Source organism: Balaenoptera musculus, chromosome 14 (assembly GCF_009873245.2).
Source record: "Balaenoptera musculus isolate JJ_BM4_2016_0621 chromosome 14, mBalMus1.pri.v3, whole genome shotgun sequence".
In the NCBI taxonomy this organism is placed as follows: Eukaryota; Metazoa; Chordata; class Mammalia; order Artiodactyla; family Balaenopteridae; genus Balaenoptera; species Balaenoptera musculus.
In genome coordinates this window covers 26,568,922-26,589,513 of record NC_045798.1, presented here as the reverse complement: position 1 = coordinate 26,589,513, position 20,592 = coordinate 26,568,922, and the positions used below count along the sequence as shown (strand labels likewise).

The window sequence follows — 20,592 nt, the reverse complement described above, 5'->3', positions numbered from 1 at the left end:
TGACTGTTGCTCTGGTGGACAAACCTCAGTAAAACTTTAATCCGCTTGACTGCTGTTGGTTGGGGCTGGGTTCCCTCCCTGTTGGTTGTTTGGCCTGAGGCAACCCAACACTGCAGCATACCTGGGCTCGGTGGTGGGGCTAATGGCAGACTCTGGGAGGGCTCACGCCAAGGAGTACTTCCCAGAACTTCTGCTGCCCGTGTCCTTGTCCCCACAGTGAGCCACAGCCACCCCCCGCCTCTGCAGGAGACCCTCCAACACTAGCAGGTAGGTCTGGTTCAATCTTCCCTTGGGTCACTCCTTCCCCTGGGTCCCAATGCACACACTACTTTGTGTGTGCCCTCCAAGAGTGGAGTCTCTGTTTCCCCCAGTCCTGTCGAAGTCCTGCAATCAAATCCCACTAGCCTTCAAAGTCTGATTCTCTAGGAATTCCTCCTCCCGTTGCCGGATCCCCAGGTTGGGAAGCCTGACATGGGGCTCAGAACCCTCACTCCAGTGGGTGGACTTCTGTGGTATAAGTGTTCTCTGGTTTGTGAGTCACCCACCCAGCAGTTATGGGATTTGATTTTACTGTGATTGTGCCCCTCCTACCATCTCATTGTGGTTTCTTCTTTGTCTTTGGATGCGGGGTATCTTTTTTGGTGAGTTCCAGTGTCTTCCTGTCGATGACTGTCCCGCAGCTAGTTGTGATTCTGGTGTTCTGACAAGAGGGAGTGAGAGCACGTCCTTCTACTCCGCCATCTTGTTTCAGGCTCTAAATTCCTTTAGTAAAGACAATTCCCAAATCTGTACTTTATTCTGATAACAGAAAGAATTCTCCAGCCACGAGAGTGACACTATCAGAAATACAGGTATTTCCAGAGACTGAAGGAGGCTAAACAGAAAAATATTAAGACCAGTAAAAAGCCTACAGTTGTAATTCTGGAAATATTTATATGTCTCACTACTTTGAAATTACAGTAGTTGTCACATCTGCTGCTTGATCTTGCTATTTAAGGCATTAATAAAAAAGCACACACATTAAAGATGTATTTTCTTAATATTAAAAAAAACAGTACTTCAATATAACCGATTTCCTTGGTAACCTTACATAATTTTTTCTATTCATTTAAGACCACTAATCTGATCTGGCAGTGAGGACCTCCTCAGGAGAACATGCCTCTCACAAAGGATCTCCTGCGTCCCTCGCCAGAAGAGGAAACACAACAAGAAGCACCTGCTGCAGAGCCCCACCTCCTACTTCACGGATGTGAAATGCCCAGGATGTTATAAAACCACCACCATTTCTAGCCAGGCACAAACAGTAGTTTCCTGTGTTGGCTACTCTACTGTCCTCTGCCAGCCTACAGGAGGAAAAAGCAAGGCTTACAGAAGGATGCTCCTTCAGTTGGAAGCAGCACTAAAAGCACCCTGAATCAAGATGAATGGGAAACGATCCCAATAAATGTATTTTGGATTAAAAAAACCGAAACAAAACAAAAAACAACACACTAATCTGTGAAGGAGACACAGGTTTCACTGACCGCCTAAAAGATCCATGACACAAAAAAGATTAAGAACACTTATTATCAGGGCAATTTACAGATTCAGTTCAAATGGCAGAGACAGAAAACTAGTACATAGAAGTTTGTACTCAAGAGAAAAAATGTCATTTGGGATCTGGAAGGAGGCACAATGAATAAACTTAAAATCATTCAAATGTTAAAATCAATTTTATCAGGTATTCATTAATCATCTACATTGTTAAGTGCTATGGATACTACAGCGAAAACAGAAAGCTCCTTACTCTCATGAACTTTATACAACATGGGGGAAATATAAAGAGACATGTATTAGGGGACTTCCCTGGTGGTCTAGTGCAGCAGGGGGCACAGGTTCAATTCCTGGTCAGGGAACTAAGATCCCACAAGCCGCGTGGCAAGGCCAAAAGAGGAAAAGGGGGAGTGGGGTAAGGAGACATATATTAAAAATAGATAAATTATGATAGATGCTAAGAAAAAATACAAATGCTATAATTAACATCATCATGGATAACTAGAGAACTTGGTTTAAATTAGGGGCTCAGGGAAGGTTCTTCCTCTCTAAGGAAGTGGCATTTAAAACAGAGACCTGAAGGATAGGCTGGAATTAGCCAGGTGAGGGGTAGCCGAGAAGGCAAGTGTTCTATTGAACAGAGAGAGGTTAGGCCGGTGAATCTGTGGACCCCAAAGAAGGCTACTGGTGGCTGGCACATACCAAGCCAAGAGCACATGGCTCAGGACGAGGCTGTGACCTGGAAGTTGTGCCAAGGGTTTAAGATTCATCTTAAGTGCACTTCCACTTTAAGGGAGGACTAAAAGTACCCAATTTGTATTTGTAAATGCTTTCTCCAGCTGTGATATGAAGAATAAATTGTAAAAAGGAAAGAGTGAAAAAAGAAACCATCTGAAGCACTGCAATAGCACCAGTAAGAGACGGTAGTGGCTTGGACTAAGCAACAAGCACATAACTGGCATTTTAAGCCAGTCAGTTCATTGTACGAAATCATGCTGCCCACTGCAGGACATTCAGCGTCCCAGACTCAAGGGCACTATGAACCAGCAGCACTCTCAAATCAGTAAAATACTCACAAAAAGAAAAAGCAGCACACCTCTGAGGGCAGTGGTAAAGCCTCTGGAATGTACAAGATGACAACAGTGGAGACAGGAGGAGTTACTGAGACTGAAAAGGAAAGGTGCTGACTCGGATCTAGTGAGCAAGGTGGGTGAACAGGCCAGATAATACTGTCAAGGTCAAAAATGAGCTGTGCATATGGGAGAAAAAAATTACAACATGTAGGGCTTGTATTTAGAGTATATAAAGAACTCTTACAACTTCAAAATAAGACAAACAACCCAAAATTTTAAATAGGCAAAAAAATAGACACTTTTTGTGTGACAATACACACATACAAAGATGAATGATGTCATAAGGAAAATGTAAATTAAAACCACATAACATACCCATTAGAATGGCTAAAATGAAAAAGAATGACCATACCAAGTGCTGATGAGGATGTAGAAAAGCTAGAACTCTCACACCCTGCAGGTGGAACTACAAAATGGTACAACCACTATGAAAAGGCTTGGTGGTTTTTGAAAAGTTAAATGCACACTCACCATACAACCCAGCAGTTCCACTCCTAATTATTTACTCAAGAGAAATGAAAATATATGTCTATGACAATAGCCAAGATACGGACACAACCTAGGTGTCCACTGATGGATGAATGGATAAAGAACATGCAGTATACATGTACAATGGAATACCAGTCAGCCGTAAAAATGAAAGAAATCTTGTCATCTGCCACAACATGGACGGACCTTGAGGGCATTACGCTAAGTGAAATAAGTCAGACAGAGAAAGACAAAGACCACATGATGTCACTTATACATGGAATCTAAAAAACAAAACAAACAAAACAAAACCCAGGTGGTTGCCAGAGGGGCAGGGAGTAGGGATGCGGGGGGGGGGGGAACAGGTAAAGGGGGTCAAGAGGTACAAACTTACAGGTATAAAATAAATTAGTCACGGGGATGCAATGTACAACATAGGGAATACAGTCAATGATACTGTACTGACTTTGTATGGTGACAGTAACTGTACTTATTGTGGTGATCATTTCGCAATGTATACAAATGTCAAATCACTATGTGGTACACATGAAACTAATAAAATATTGTATGTCCAATTACTTCAATTAAAAAATAAAGAAAATATACATCCATACAGACTTGTATACAAATGTTTGTAGGAGCTTTATTCATAACAGTCACAAACTTGGAACAACCCAAATAGTCATCAACAAGGAAAGAGTAAACAAACTGTGTGTCACCAGTGCAACGGAAGAGCACTGAGCAACAAAAGGGAAACGACTACATGCGACAACAAGGATGAACCTGGAAAACCCTACGCTAAGTGAAAAAGCCAGGCAAAAAAGAGCAAAGACTTCTAAACTCCATTTATCTGAAACGCTAGGTAAGCTGAGGCTGATCTACAGTGATAGAAAACTGATCCATGGTTGCCTGAGCTGAAGACTGACAGCGAAGGGCACAAGGGTACTTCTTCCTGGGGTTATGTAATGTTCCGTATCTCCACTGTGGTGGTGGTTACACAGTGTATATATTTGCCAAGACTCAACTGAACTTTGCACAAAGAAAAGGTCCATTTTGTTGTATATAAATTATACCTCAAAAGGTGATTTTTAAAAATTGAGCAAAGCTACAAAACTGTGGGGCTGATTTTCTCTCATGGTTCATATGCTCATACTGACGACAATTTCATAGGAAGTGTTCCAAACAGGTTTTGAGCAGTGGCAACATCATTAAAATAAATGCCCAGGCTTCCACAGTCATTTCTGAGGCTCTGGCATAAATATAACATTTCTGGTACGTTCAGGCTTTCTCCCCATCCTCCCCAGCCCCCTGTCATTATAGTCATTTCATAGCAGAGGCTCAATAATATTTGTGCATAATAAAGTTTGTCTAATGAAGGAGCTATCTCCTCATGCATTAGCACCACATACTGTACACATTGTTAAGCAACTAAAGTGCTATCAACTGTGAATGGGTTATTTTTAGAGAGAGCTATTAAGCTGTTCTCCAAGCTACCCATTTCAGTGAACTTTAATTATCTGAACACAAAACCACAGTACTTTGTTTCACAGATAAAAATTAACTTGTCTTCAGATGCTAAGTAAGTTAGACTGATCCAAATTAATGTTCCAAAAGTAAGTAAGTAGATAATACAAATGACTGCTTTAAAAGAAAACGTATTCGTTCCTTTAGCCTGATCCTCTCATAATTTACTAACCAAGAAAGCCAGTGCAAAGGTTTCTTTAGAGGGTGCAAACCATTCAGTGAGCAAATAAAAGCTAAAGTCATTTTAGCTGTAAAACCATCATAATTTTACATTATTTTAAGACTGAGTGCTCCAATAACACTTCAGATATTGCAACTTAAAATCTGATGTCACGAACACATGTGCACCCTCTCTAGGAAAGGTGCTCCGTACAGCCCAGAGCTTGAACAAATTTCGTTATCTACATATGCATTTTTAAATCTCTTCAGTAACAGAACAGGGGCCAAAGAGTCAGGTGAGTTCCAATTCTGGCCCCTTCCCTTACTAGCTGAGACATCACTGAACTTACCCAACACCTCTGAGCAACCATTTGCTTGACTCAAAAATGAGGAAAACTCTACGGGTTATGAAGATTGCAAAAACAGCAGATGAAAAGCCTGAAAGATATGAGACCATCCCAAAAAAAGTGGAACAGTCATTTTTAATTACTTTATTATTTTTTATTGTTTTTTATTAATTTATCCAATGAAACCATAAAGACAAAGTAACATCAGAAAAAAAAACTAGACTTCAAATCAGGAGGTCTGAGTTTTAGTCCTAGCTTGGCTATGCCCTGTATGTCTGCCCTGATAGTGTTGGCCAAGTTACAAAAAGAAGATACTATTATTCTGTGTTCAGGCTTCTTCCAAACATAAGTGCAAAACTTCTTTAAAAATTTTTTATATGTATACAAGAGACTGGAAAAAACCCCACACCCAATTATATGATTGAATGTACATACATACATATATATGCATAGATATAGCCATAAAAAGATGAAGACTTGTAGTGACTTATACTCAGTACAGGTTCTACAAATTTTTGGTGGGCTCAAGTTCACAAATTATTAAAGGAAAAAGTATGAAAAACATTTCTCTCCGATTAATAGGAAAAATGTGCCTCTATTACTAGATCTAAGATACCCCATCAGGATTTAGTACCGCGACTATCATCATCCTAAACCCCACAACCATAAACTCTGTTATTTGAAGCATGCTAGAGCAGCACAAAGTCAAGAGTTAGTACTCTGCAACAGATCCAATCAGTACTCTAAATCCAAGCAGTACTCTTTAGAAATGACCTTTGGAGTTCACCTATGCTCTGAACTTGTCATGAGAGAGACCCTGATGAAGCAGATGGGCTACTACTCACTTGTGGATCATTCCCCTACATTTCCTTCCTCCTCAGTTATCCTCTCCTGCCTTCACTGGGCAAGAATTCTAGGATCGTCCAGGTTGGGCTGGCTCGCGGTGAGCTCTGAGAACAGCCAGACGTATTGAACCAAGACTAAGAGCATCGAGTCTCCTCCAGTGCTACGCATTCCGGGTAGCCACCCAGGCAGCTCCACGCACCTCTGGCCCTGAAGTTGAGTGAGACACTGAGAGAGGACCTCAATAACCATAATGACCACCGCTTACTGAGCCCTCAAGCACAGTGCTGAGAGCTTCAGAAAAACCTTTATGTGCTGTCTTCACCACAACCCTATGGCGGTAAAGCACAGCCCCTACTTTACACGTGAAGAAACTAAGGCAGAAGAGAGGAGTCAAGTAACTTGTCTCTGATTACACAACCAGCAGCCAACAGAACTGGGATTCAATCCCAGGCGTGCTGACCTCCAAAACCCATGTTTCTGAGCCACTACACCATGCGAGGGTCAGTAGTCCTCCACCGGTTATGCCCTTTTGCTGGTGATGAACCAAGGTTTGGCTCATGATTCTGACGGGGTAACTGAAAAGAAGCTGAGGACGGCAGACAATGAGGACAAAAATAAAAATCATCGTACTGACCATGATACAGAAAGCATTCTGCTTCCCAAGGGAGCCTATCCGTTTTGAAGGTTCTGGCTATTTAGATCTTCTTCGTCAGGATGAGCCAAAACCTGTCTCCTCTGAAACAAGAGGCAAATATGTCCTGTAAATAAGGTGTGGGAGAGCACACCTGAAGGCAGGAGATGCAAAGGCAAACCAAACATGAGGGGAGGGAGGTGAGATCAGGGTCTGAATGGGGACAAGTAACAAGATATGCTGGAAACCAGCAGGAATGAGAATCCAGAGATTTTTAGTGGTGTCAATCGTGACGATTCAGTAATTTTCTCTAGCATATATCATCAGCCTGTAAGTACGATCAGACAAAATAAACAGTTGGGTTCTCGTAAAATGGGAGTGGAGTCGTCAAGAGAAGAGAGGGGAGGTCAGCAGACAGATCCAGACCCAGGCCAGACAGGAGTAGGAGATTAGGAAACCATAAAGGTGAGGATCTCAAGTGGGGGTACAGGGGAGAAAGAGCAGGAGGAAAGGGAGCTACAGTCCAAAAAAGGATGATCTACTTCGTAAGGCCACCCTTGCTCACCTTTGTAAACTGTACCCCAGTGAGTCAAGTCAGAGAAAGAAAGGCTCAGATGATCATCCCCATCATGGAAACTTTAGGTTAGTCAAGAAATGCAAGTTTCTCATGAACTGCTCCAACGTCAGAAATATTAACACCCGCCCAGACCTGTGGAAGACGGAAAAGTGTTTAAACTGGAAGCAAACAGCATTATTATCTAAACTGAAAAGAACTGTCCGCACAACTAAGCAGGCAGTGAGATGTTATACAACAGATGCTAAACTAGGTAAAGTAGAAAACTGTAACATATAATTATAACTCTAAAATACCAGTAAAAAAATCTGCAGTCAGAGCTGGAAAACTAATTTTACTTCTTTCCATTAAAAAACCTTCTACAGTTGGAGTTGTTTTTTTCTTTCCCCAACCCATCATGATAGAAGAGGAAGTAGATAAGGAAAGGAAGACCCTGAACAAAATCTGATAATCATTCATATGTATGTGTTATAAAATATATGCAATTACTCTCAAACACTGCTGGTGGGAAGACAGGTTATAAACCCTTCTGGACAGGTTGGTAGGACAGTCCTTACCAAAATCATACATCTGCACCTATCTTTTGATTCAGCAATCCCGCTCCTAGGATTCTACCCTAAAGATACATCTCCAGTGATATGAAAATACATAAGCACAAGGTAATTCACTGCAACATTATTTGTAACTGCAAAATACTAGCAGCAACCTAAATACCCATACATTGGAGAAAGGCTGAATGAACTATGATACATTCACATGATGGAGTACTATGCAGCTGTAAAAAAGGAATGAAAAAGATCTCTTACAAACTAACACGGAGCGGTTCCAAGATACAATGTTAAGTAAAAAAGCAAAGTATAAAAGAGATTTATACTATGCTACCCTTCATATAAGAAAGAAGGGTTATAAGAAAACATAAATGTATCTGCTTACCTGTGTAGCAGAAATATAGGAAGGATAAACCCAGAGCTAAAGAGATCGATTGTATACAGGGGGTGAGTGGGAAAGCGGTGAAGGGGAGGATGGGAACAGGGTGGTAGGGATGAGAAGGGAGGGACTGCTCTTTGAGTATACCTTGTGTACAGCTCTTACTCTGAGAGTCACAGTCATATCACATATTCAAAAAACGAAAGAAACAAAAGAATGAGGATATGGGAAGAACCCCAAATGGAACACCAACAGTAACAAATGAACCTAACTGTATTACAAATGAATGACATAACCACACTGAAGGGCATGAGAAACTAGAAACCAGCCTAAGCAACTTCAGAAAACAGTATTTTAACTGGATGCTGTAAAGCTAAAGCAGGAAAGGGCTGAACACAAATCCTGTAATCTAATTAGTGAACTTGTTTCTCACAAGGATATGGGTCAGCAATTCTGCATCTACTTTATGTATAAATAGAATGGGACTGAAAAAATAAGCAAACAAAATGGAAGATAATGAGAGCCAGGCTGGGGAAAGAATTACAAGCAAGAGGCAAGGTTAAAATAAACCACATGGTGTTGGATTAGAATCAGAGACATCAGTATGAACTCATAGTTTTTAACATATACACAGACAGATACAGAAATAAAGATGTGTGTATGTGTGGGCTGGTGTACACACATCTATTTTCCCAGCTCTGTTCACTGAGAAGACTTAGAAACAACTACACCCCAGTAGCAATGAGCACACTTTGCCCTTAAGAAGGTACTCAAACAAGGGTGGGGTTTGTTGAAAGCAGTCACTCTGAAGGAGCAAACAAAGGTCGAAGTTGCAACAATTTGAAATACAAAATGACAATACTGGATTACAACCCACAGAATAAAACAAATACCCATGAGTTCATACTGACACAAATAAGTAAGTGAATAAATCAATGGGGAGAAGGAACAGCTCTTTCTCACAGAGGCACTCCAATCAGATGGAATGAAGAAAACAGAAAAACTGTCATTAGGTAAATACCACAATAATTTTTCCAGAAAAAGATCCATGGATGGATGCTTAATCTAGTGAGTAGAAATCTGAGAAGAAACAGGGCATCTGCTTAGTCTCAAAGTACATCCTCTAAGATATTTATTAATTACAAAGGGGTAAATAGATGGACCCCATCTTAACCAAGTGATTAAAATTAACATCTCTAAGGATAAAATATCTCGGCAACACCAACTCTCTGATGTGATGTATCAAGAAGGGCACAACATCACTTCTGTTAAAACTGCATAATCTTATTCCATTCATGAAAAAACATCAGATAAACACAAACTGAGGGACAGCCTACAAAAATAACAGTCCAGGGCTTCCCTGGTGATGCAGTGGTTAAGAATCCGCCTGCCAATGCAGGGGACACAGGTTCGAGCCCTGGTCCAGGAAGATCCTACACGCCGCGGAGCAACTAAGCCCGTGAGCCACAACTACTTAAGTCTGCATGCCACAACTACTGAAGCCCGCACGCCTAGAGCCCATACTCTGCAACAAGAGAAGCCACCACAGTGAGAAGCGCGCGCACCGCGACGAAGAGTAGCCCCTGCTCACCACAACTAGAGAAAGCCCGCGCACAGCAACAAAGACCCAACACAGCCAAAAATAAATAAAATAAATAAATTTACAAAAACAACAGTCCAGTACTCGTTAAAAGTGTCACCGTCATGAAAGACAGAGGAAGACTGAAGAAATGCCACAGTTGGAAGAGACTAAGGAGACACAACAATTAAATGCAAAATGAGATCCTGGAAGAAAAAATGACATTGGGGGAAAATGGGAACTGTGAACAAGGTTTGCATCTAGTATTGCACCGGTTTTAATTTCTTGGTTTTGATGACATTCCTACAGACATACACCATGTTAAACATCAGGAAAAGGTGGGTACGTGAGAACTCTCTAGACTATTTTTGCACCTTTTTTCTAAGTCTAAAATTATCTCAAAATGAAAAGTTAAAAAATTACATCCTTTTGTTAAAATTATATGTTTATATATATATTTGTGTGTGCATGTGTATAACAAAGATTTTAAAAAGAGAACAAAGAATGAGAAGAATGTGAAAAGAGAGAATGATGGAGCCACTGCCATGATTCTTGATGACTTCCCAATTCCTCAATTGAGTCCTCCTTCCCTCAGATCCTGGCCTGAGTCCTTGTGTTTCAATAATCTGAGAGTGTACACAAAGGATCCCCAAAGACTTCAGAGACCGACAAGAATTCCGTAGGATCCTGGTCAGCACAACCAAGAATTTCTCAAATGTTTCATTGCTCAAGTTACTGTGGAAATCTTATTTCTGAAATCAGTTTCTTTTCTTTTCTCCCCATATTATCTCTTCACTTTCGCCCTCGAGCAATAAATATGTCTGTTCCCAGACACAATCAAAGATCCAGACAGAGAGGAACACTGCCAGAGACAGTGGCTGCCCCCAGATAACTCCCAACACTGATCTTCCACACATTCAGAGTGACAGCTGATCTCCAGGACAACTGATGAAACTAGGGCCTGTACTCCGAAAAATCTACCCAAGTGACAGACTGGCATGTATCTGAAGAAACAATCTTAAAACTAGTCAAGTTTAATTTTGGGTCAAGTTACAAAGCCCTGGTCTTGGAAGTCCTGAATCTGAATTCAAGTTCTTGCACTGTCACAACGCTGTGCTTGTAACCATCGGCAATTCTCTTAACCTTGCTGAACCTCAGTATCTCCCCCATAAAATGGAAAGAATACTTATCTCTCACATATAGGCTTATTTGGAAGAATAAGTATCTGCGAACTCACTTCATAAATTCAATACAAATGCAAACAATACCACTGCCACCTACATGACAACAATTTTATCAGAGTTCCAGCCCAACAATCTCATTTTTCAAGTATTTCATTATCATTTTAAAATAAATCAGTTAATAATTATATCAATTTTCAGTTCATCACTGTACACTGTATTATTTTAATTTTCCTTATATTCCCATTAGCTATAAAAATTATGCTTATTTTTAAGAACACAACAACTATATAAAACTTTAAAAGAGTTAAGTCCTACCATATAGTCTAAGTATCTTAGCCAAAGCTACCCAATGGGAGGGCTAGGATTAACACTTGGTCCTTCCTCTGAATTCTGTGTTCTTTCCATTATGTAAAAATGTGCCCAGAAAGTCTTACACAACAGAACTTTGGGAAGCACTAAGTGAGAAATGGTACAGAATGCCGCCTCCTTCAAAACTCAACAAAATAAACATGTTATAAACAAAGAACAAAGATAAGACTCAACTGAAGGAACACAGCAAGCAAATTTTAAAGGGCAACGCAGGAGCGGGAGTGGCCACTAAGCACAAACCATAAAAGCCCAGGAGAAAAGGAGCAGGCTTAGCAGAGTCATCTCTAAGAATGGAGATAAAGACAGAATGGGACTCATTAACACATTTAAAGTGTTACACACAAGGGGAATACTAAATAAAAACAGACCAGAATATATTCTGCAGAACCGTGACATATTACAAAAGAATTTAAAATAAAAAAAGAATTCTGCAAATAGCAGAATCAGGATTTAAAAAAAAAAAGAAGTCAAGCAGAATGTAAATTAAAAAATAATTTATAAGGTAACAATAACAGAAATCAGTTAAATAGAAGACAGTGCAGATGACACCGTCAGAGCTGGAAAACAGATTAAAAAAGAATTAGGGGGGCTTCCCTGGTGGCACAGTGGTTGAGAGTCTGCCTGCCAGTGCAGGAGACATGGGTTCGCGCCGTGGTCTGGGAGGATCCCATATGCCGCGGAGCAACTGGGCCCATGAGCCACAAATGCTGAGCCTGCGCATCTGGAGCCTGTGCCCCGCAACAAGAGAGGCCGCGACGGTGAGAGGCCTGCGCACCGCGATGAAGAGTGGCCCCGCTTGCCGCAACTGGAGAAAGCCCTCGCACAGAAACGAAGACTCAACACAGCCAATAAATAAATAAATAAATAAATAAAATGCTGGCTTAACTCCTAGAGAGTTTCAGAAAAAAAAAAAGAATTAGGGACTTTCCTGGCGGTCCAGTGGTTAGGACTCTGCGCTTCCACTGCAGGGGGCACAGATTCGATCCCTGATCAGGGAAATAAGACCCTGCAAGCCGCACGGCATGGTCAAAAAATAAAAATAAAAGAATTAAGCTACAATAACAGAGGCCCACAAAAAGAGGATTAACTGTTTAAAATCAGAGAGACTTCAATAAAATTAAAAAATAAATAAAAATCAGAGAGAAAATAATCAAATAATATTTTTTTGAATTAAAACCAAAAAGGCTATCATTGGCAAGAATAAAAGAATAGTGTGCCTACCAATCAGGGTTAAATCCACGAGGAAGAGGCTCAAAAAGGAAGAATAACCAGTGTCAAAAGGAGGAAAAAAACAAAGATCTGAGAATGCAGAAAGAGATGAGAAAATGACGCACACCCGGGCCCAACTATGAGAAGTAAAATAAGTGAAGGTGGTTATTCGCCAAGTTCACTTTATGGACCCAATGCCAAATAGCAGCTAATGACTCTGAAAAGTAAATCTTGACAACTTAACAAAATAGTAAAATGTAAAGTGCATGTGAAAAGAAGCCAGAATGTAAAAGGGCACCCCTTCCCCCAGCTCCACGTTGGCAGGAGGCTCTGCACAGGGGTTGATTACTGGGGGAAATATGGGGAGTGACCGCTAGGTGCAGGGTTTCTTTTTGGGGTGATAAAAACGTTCTGGAATTAGATATCACCGCCCCCGCACCTCAAAAAAAGCATGGTCTCATTTAAAAAAAAAAAAAAAAATTCTTTTTGCAGATCGCTATATCAGGTGCTAACACTTAAGAGTTCAACCTGAGGGAATTTCCTGGCGGTCCAGGGGTTAGGACTCGGTGCTTTCACTGACTAGGGCCTGGGTTCAACCCCTATCCCGAGAGCCGCACAGCGTGGCCCAGAGTTCAACCTGAAAGATCTCTTCACTCTGGAGAGCTACCAGCAACCAAGACCAGGCACAAGAGCAAGGAGGCAAACTGGCTCTGAGTCCTGAGAGTGGGGAAGAGGGAGAGAAAAGGCATCCTGATGATATATACGTTTTGTCTTGGCCAACCCACTCCACCAGAGTACGAAAACTGACAAAGATTCAAGGTAGAAGCCCTGCTTAGAAGTTAAAGAGCAGACATCTGGGCAAAACAAGAGTAAAAAGCCTTATAATACCAGGTTATAGTTAAAAATAATAAACTAGACCAATGGAACAAATAGATTCCAGAAAGACACAGGTAAACACCTCTAAGTTTAATATAAAAACTCATGTGAAATTAAACAGTGTCCAATACTGCTAAAATTATACTCTTAATATGGAATAAAATACATAAAGCATATAAATGTAGCATTCTTCTCCACAATTATTTCCACACAGCTTAAAAGACTGAATTAAAGGGTAAAGGCCTTCATGTATTTCACCAATTCTGAAGCAATAAAAGAACACAGCAAACAGTTAATGAATTTGATTATACAAATATTTTTAAAGCTTTCAGAAAAAAATTTAAAGGCTTTCAGAACATTAATGCTCAGCTTCTAGTGCATAAACGGTTCCATAATTTGAATACAGTTCAAACATCAGATAAGTGAGTAAAACTTAGAAAAAAGTTTGGCCTCACAAATAACCAAAAACAAGGCACCTAAAAGGTTTATCTCACTTCTATTCAATTACATACAAATAAAAGAATAATGCCATGTTGTCACAGCAAGAGGGAACCGGGGCTGGGGTGGGGGACACAGAGCAAAGAGGGACTTTTAAAGATTAACAGGGACAGGTGCGGGAGAGTGGGGTGTGGGTGGGAAAAAAAGATTAACAGGGACAGCACAAATTCAAATGCTATTTCTGGAGAGCAATCTGGTCACATACTACAAAAATCCTATCTTTGACCTGGTCAATCATTTTTGGGAAATAGGTCCTAAGAAAGTTACTCAGAGGGGGTGGGGGTGGGGTCCTGTTTGTGCTAAAAATGTTTACAGCTGCATCATTTAAAAATAGTGAAAAGGACTTCCCTGGTGGCACAGTGGTTAAGAATCCACCTGCCAATGCAGGGGACACAGGTTCGAGCCCTGGTCCGGGAAGATCCCACATGCCGCGGAGCAACTAAGCCCATACGCCACAATTACTTAGCCTGTGCTCTAGAGCCTGCGAGCCACGACTACTGAAGCCCTCGCGCCTAGAGCCCATGTTCCGCAACAAGAGAAGCCACCGCAATGAGAAGCCCGCGCACTGCAACGAAGAGTAGCCCCCGCTCGCCGCAACTAGAGAAAGCCCGCACACAGCAACGAAGACCCAATGCAGCCAAAAATAAATACATAAATAAATCTATTTTTTAAAAAACAAAAACGAAATCAAGAAAACACTTCCATTCACAATACCATCAAAACAAAATACTTAGGAATAAACCTAACAAAAGAGGGGTAAAACTTATGCTCTTAAAACTATAAAACTTTGCTGAAAGATTTAAATAGATGGAAAAACATCCCATGTTCATGGATCAGGAGACAAAATACTGTTAAGATGGCAGTACACCCAAAGTTGATCTAAAGGTTCAACACTATCTCTATCAGAATCCCAGCCTTTTCTTTGTAGAAGTTGACAAGCCGATCCTAAAATTCATATGGAAACTCAAGGGAACCAGAATAACCAAAATAATCTTGTAAAAGAAGGACAAAGTGACAGGACTCACACTGCCCAATTTAAAAACTTATTGCAAAGCAAGTAATCAAGAAAGTAATCAAGACAGTGTGGTACTGGCACAAGGATAAACAAACAGAATGGAGGAGAGTCTGGAAATAAACCCATTTGTCTATGGTTAACTGATACTCCACAAGGGTGCCAAGACCACTTAGTGGGGAAAGGACAGTCTTTTCAACAAATGACACTGGGACAACTGGATAGCCACATGCAAAAGAATGAAGTTGGACCCTTCCTTACCTCATACCATATACAAAAAGTAACTCTAAATGGATCAAATACCTAAATGTGAGAGCTAGAACTATAAAACTCTTTAAAGAAAACATAGGGATGGATTGTCTTATACTTGGGCTGCTAAAAAAACCAAAACAAAAACCAAAAAAACACAGACTGGGTAGCTTATAAACTACAGAAATTTATTTCTCACAGTTCTGGAGGCTGGAAGTCTGAGAACAGAGTGCCAGCATGGTTGGGTGAGGGCCCTCTTCCTGGTTTGCAGAGTTCCCACTGTACCCTCACATGGTAGAAGGGACCAGGAAGCTCTGTGGGGTCTCTTTTATAAACAGCACTAATCCCACTCATAAGTGGACTGTGGACCTGTACATACCTGACCGAGGGATGAGTTCCAACCCTTAGAACCAATTCTAGTGGTCGTGGCCCCTCCCTTCTCGGCTCTGCTGAAGTAAGAACTCAGGGGTTGCCAGTGTGAGGGGTACAGACCGTTATTTGGAGATGAGACAGCAGAGGCAGAAGTTGCAGAGAACTCGCTGCAGCAAAGGGCAAGGCAGAGCTCTCCTGTCAGAGGGAGAGCACAGGGGTCACCAAGCAGGCCTCTGAGGATCACCGTATTTCAACTAAGCCCCTTAAGTTTGTACTTCTGATATACCTGATAATTTACTTGAATTGTGTCATTTTATACCTCTGCTGAGCCTTGGAGATCTAGTCAGAATGTATTAAAATGTTATGTATTTTATACAAAAATGTATTATAGTTTTAAAGCTTAGCTGTATAAATTCATACATTAAAGAGTCAAAACCCTAAGAATTATTAGCACATTTTTAAGGACAGGTGATATTTATGTGAAATGGACACTGCAATAAAATGGTTACAGAAGATAGCAACACTTAACATTAAGCTCCAGCAGACTCATCCACAATGCCAATATTTATAAATACAGATGCAAATAAAATACTACCCACCTTACACTGTAGCAATCAGCTTATGTTGTATCCACTCAAGGTAGCGGACATTAAGTTTCCAACTATCTCATTAAAACATCTATTCTATTTTAGAGAGTTTAAAAGCCAAATATAGCTGTGTTAGCTACAGTTCCACTAGATGAGTCTATGTAGCAGATGACTTCCCTAACCTCCAAAAGCCTAATTCTCCTCCCCCTGGAATACAGGCCAGACTTAGTGACTTGCTGTACAAGTAAAATGGGGTGGAAGTGATGCTGTATGTCTTCTGAGGCTAGGTCGTAAAAAGGTGCTCTCTGGGGAGAGCCCAGCCAGCCACGATGTAGCGTGGATACTCAAGCAGCCTATGGAGAGGGCTCCACGGGGAGAAACTGAGCCCCAACCCCCATCTCCCCACCACAAACAACCAGCGCCAATGTGTCAGCTGGGTGAGCTAGGAAGCAGATACCCCAGCCCCAGCTGAAATCTTGGCTGCAACCTCATGAGGCCCTGAGCCAGAACTGCCCAGCTAGGCCCACTCAATTCCTAACTCACAGAAAGTGTGAGATAACAAATGTTTATTGATGTTTTAAGTCACAGAGTTGTAGGGCATTTATTACACAGCAATAGATCAGTACTACAACAAACGAAATGAGGAAAAACAAGATTACAGAAAACTTTGTAGGTGTCATTTGGTCTAGAAAAGGAATGAAGAGAATGTGAAGACTACCTAAAAACATCTTCCTTCCAGAACTGGAGCATCAAGAGCATGTCAAAGCCACGGGGAAAGTCCTTTCCTAGGTTGTTAGTAGGATACTTTAAAAAGTAATTTTAAACCACAAGTACACACAATATGATTCTCACAACTGTTGAGTGAAACAAACCAGACACAAAAGAATACATACTTTGATTCCATTTATATAAAATACAAAACCAGGCAAACATGTTAGAAGTCAGGATAATGGCTACTCTGGTGGGTGAGGGGTGGGTAGTGACTAAAAGGAAGAACACAGCAGGCTTCTGGAATGCCTATCACTTCTGCTTCTTGATCTCGGTACTAATTACCCAGGTGTGTTCAGTCTGTGAAAACTCACTGGGCTGAACAATTAAAGATTTGTGTACCTGGCTAAATGTATATTTCAATGAAATATTTTTAAAGATAAAGTACTATTTATTACTGCTATTAAGAATAATAACCCATAATTAGTGCTTTTCTTCAACTAAGGCCTCTCATAAAAAACTCGACCACCATAAAAGCAATTAGGTAGTTTCATCATATGCATTAAAACCATTAAAAAAAAAATCCAATTCATATTAACTCCAGGAACAAAGAGGAGAACGCTTTCTATGCAGACAATTCTGAGACCACTTAAGGGAGAAAGTACCTGTCGCCCCTGCCCGCCCCCCCGAGGCCACTCCCCACAGGTGAAGCAGGCTGGGCTCTCCCCACCCTCTCGGCACACACTATCCTTTGGGGACTCTCACTTGGCTCCATTAAGGGATAATGGAGAACCTGAGGGCAATGTCCACCTTCTCCCCTCAGGGAGGCCGTAAGCCTCATCTTGGAGGCCACCTGAGATAAATACAACTACTGTACTTACTGTATTTACTAAAGGCTCCTCTGAGGTAAGGGTTGTGTTTTATTCATATTTTCATTCATATTTTTATCCCAGCAAGTGCTTAACACAATATTTATTGAGAGTCACTCCCACTTTAGCTTCCAAATATTTAGTGCTGACAGACAGCACACCAAACACACAGAGCACAAGACCCATCAAAACAAACTCTCCACCTCACACACATTAGGATGGTAACTATCAAAAACAGAAAACCAGTACTGGTGAGGATGTGGAAAAACTGGAACCCCTGTGTACTGTTGGTGGGAATGTAAAATGGTACAGCTGCTTTAAAGAACAGTAATGGTAGGGCTTCCTTGGTGGCTCAGTGGTTAAGAATCTGCCTGCCAATGCAGGGGACATAGGTTCGAGCCCTGGCCCGGGAAGATCCCACATGCCATGGAGCAACTAAGCCCATGCACCACAACTACTGAAGCCTGTGCACCTAGAGCCCATGCTCCACAACAACGGAAGCCACCTCAATGAGAAGCACGCGCACCACAACGAAGAGTAGCCCCCGCTCGCCACAACTAGAGAAAGCCCACGTGCAGCAACAAAGACCCAATGCAGCCAAAAAAAAAAAAAAAAACAGTATGGTACGGGACACTTCCCTGGTGGTCCAGTGGGTAAGACTCCATGCTCCCAATGCAGGGGGCCCAGGTTTGATCCCTCGTCAGGGAACTAGATCCTGCATGCATGCTATAATTAAGAGTTGCACACCACAACTAAGAAGTCCACATGCCACAACTAAGACCTGGTGCAGCCAAAAATTAATTAATTAATTAAAAAAAAAAAAGTATGGTAGTTTTCCCAAAAATTAAATACAGAATTACCATTCCACTTCTGGGTAGATAACCAAAGAATTGAAAACAGAGTGTTAAAGAGATATTTGTACATCTACGTTCATAGCAGCATTATTCACAACAGCCAAGAGGTGAAAGCTACCCAACTGTTCATTAATGGATGAATGGATAACAAAGAAAATCCTGCCATTTGCAACAACATGAATGAACCTTGAGGACATTAATGCTCACTTATATGAGGTACCTAGAGTAGTCAAATTCATAGAGAAAGCAGAATGGTTGTTGAAAGGGGCTGAGGAGAGGGGAGAATGAAGAGTTGTTAATGGGTAGTTCTAGTTTTGCAAGATAAAAAAGTTCTACACATCTGTTATACAGCAAAGTGAATATACTTTATTGAACTGTACACTCAAAAGTGGTTAAGATGGTAAATTCTGTCACGTGCATTTTACTGCAATTAAAAAATGATTTTAAAACCCCAAAACAAGCTCCAAAAGTTACCTACTTACATAAGTGTTCAGCCTGCACGCAAGTCATTCATTTCAATGCTTTATCTTCTAAACCCATATTGAGATGGATCAGGATTACAGTTGTTTAGTTGATGTAGTCATTTCAGGACTCAAAAGGCATGATCCCTGTTTCACCAAAGAGTGAAATGAGACTCTGAGAAGTTAAATGACATGCTGTCAATCACCCAGCTATTACTGCCAGAGCTGAGATTTTTTTTTTTTTTTTTTTTTTTAAATTTATTTATTTATTTATTTATTTTTGGCTGTGTTGGGTCTTCGTTTCTGTGCGAGGACTTTTCTCCAGTTGCGCCGAGCGGGGGCCACTCTTCATCGCGGTGCGCGGGCCTCTCACTGTCGCGGCCTCTCCCGTTGTGGAGCACAGGCTCCAGACGCGCAGGCTCAGCAGTTGTGGCTCACGGGCCCAGTTGCTCCGCGGCATGTGGGATCTTCCCAGACCAGGGCCCGAACCCGTGTCCCCTGCATTGGCAGGCAGATTCTTAACCACTGCGCCACCAGGGAAGCCCAGAGCTGAGATTTTTAAATGCAGTTTCTAAATTGATAAAAGAGACATGTTCCTGCTGCTCTTAAAGAGGCCTAAGGGGCGCGAAGAACTTTATTTCTTCTTTCATTCAGGTATTCAAATAATATAGGGAAGTAAATGGAAATGTGAGAACAGCACAGAGCTAGCAGCCTCAGCTAGCTAGCTCAGCCTCAGTGTACCATCACTGGTACTCTTCCACCTGGCTGATTTGACAAATATTTTCTGAGCACCTACTATGTGCAATGTGTGTACTAGGTACTGGGGTGACAGCAGTGAACAGAGTCCTCACTCTCAAGGAGTTGGGTCAATCCTTTGCTTCATCCCTGGTTGACTTTCAAGCACACAAGAGCTGTCCCAAACTTTCTCCACGCTTTCCAAGCCTTTGATCCTCCAGGCAATGCACTCCTGGCAGATGTCCGACCTAACCTCCTACTTGACTCAGAAGCTAAGGCCACCTGGCAAGAAAACCTGTCACATATACTCAGTCTGCCATGGTTTTTCCAGTGATGTCTGTTCTTCTAGTGCCCTTACTGTCTTCCCTTGAGCTAAGGGGGAAGATCTCCTCTAGCCTTCCCAACTGTGATCTCACAACATGCACAACTGCACCAGACACAATGCAGGCACCTGCCAGAGGCCTGCTCCTCACTCCTTCCCTGGAGCTTCCTCCCACCAACAGCCCTTCTCTGAACACTGCCAGTCTAGCCAGCTGAAAGCAGTTGAGAAAATGATGAAGTTCACCAGAGAACTGAAATCTGTGACATAGAATCAAAGAGACTCCCTTAAGAGCATGAAAAGGCAACTCCCAAAGTGGAGACGGTATTTGCAATACATAAACCTAGAAAAAGACTCATGTCCAGTATCTAGAAAGAACGCCTATTATTTAATAAAAGGCCAAAATCTCAATAGAAAAGAAATGCAAACAACCTGAACACTTCACAAGATAGCCAAAAGGCTAATATAAAACAGAGCTAAAATCATCAGGAAAATGCAAACAACACCCAACCCACAACAAATACCACTTCATGCCCCCCAGAATGGCTCAAATTAAGATAGAAAATATG

General features: G+C 41.4%; 1 protein-coding gene and 1 pseudogene across 1 annotated transcript in view; one reads left to right on the top strand and one right to left on the bottom strand.

Moving 5' to 3' along the window:
- Positions 1-20,592, bottom strand: part of MAPK1 (mitogen-activated protein kinase 1) — an 87,923-nt gene that overhangs the window by 49,082 nt on the left and 18,249 nt on the right. The window lies entirely within an intron of this gene.
- LOC118906691 lies at positions 1,156-1,403 on the top strand (annotated as a pseudogene).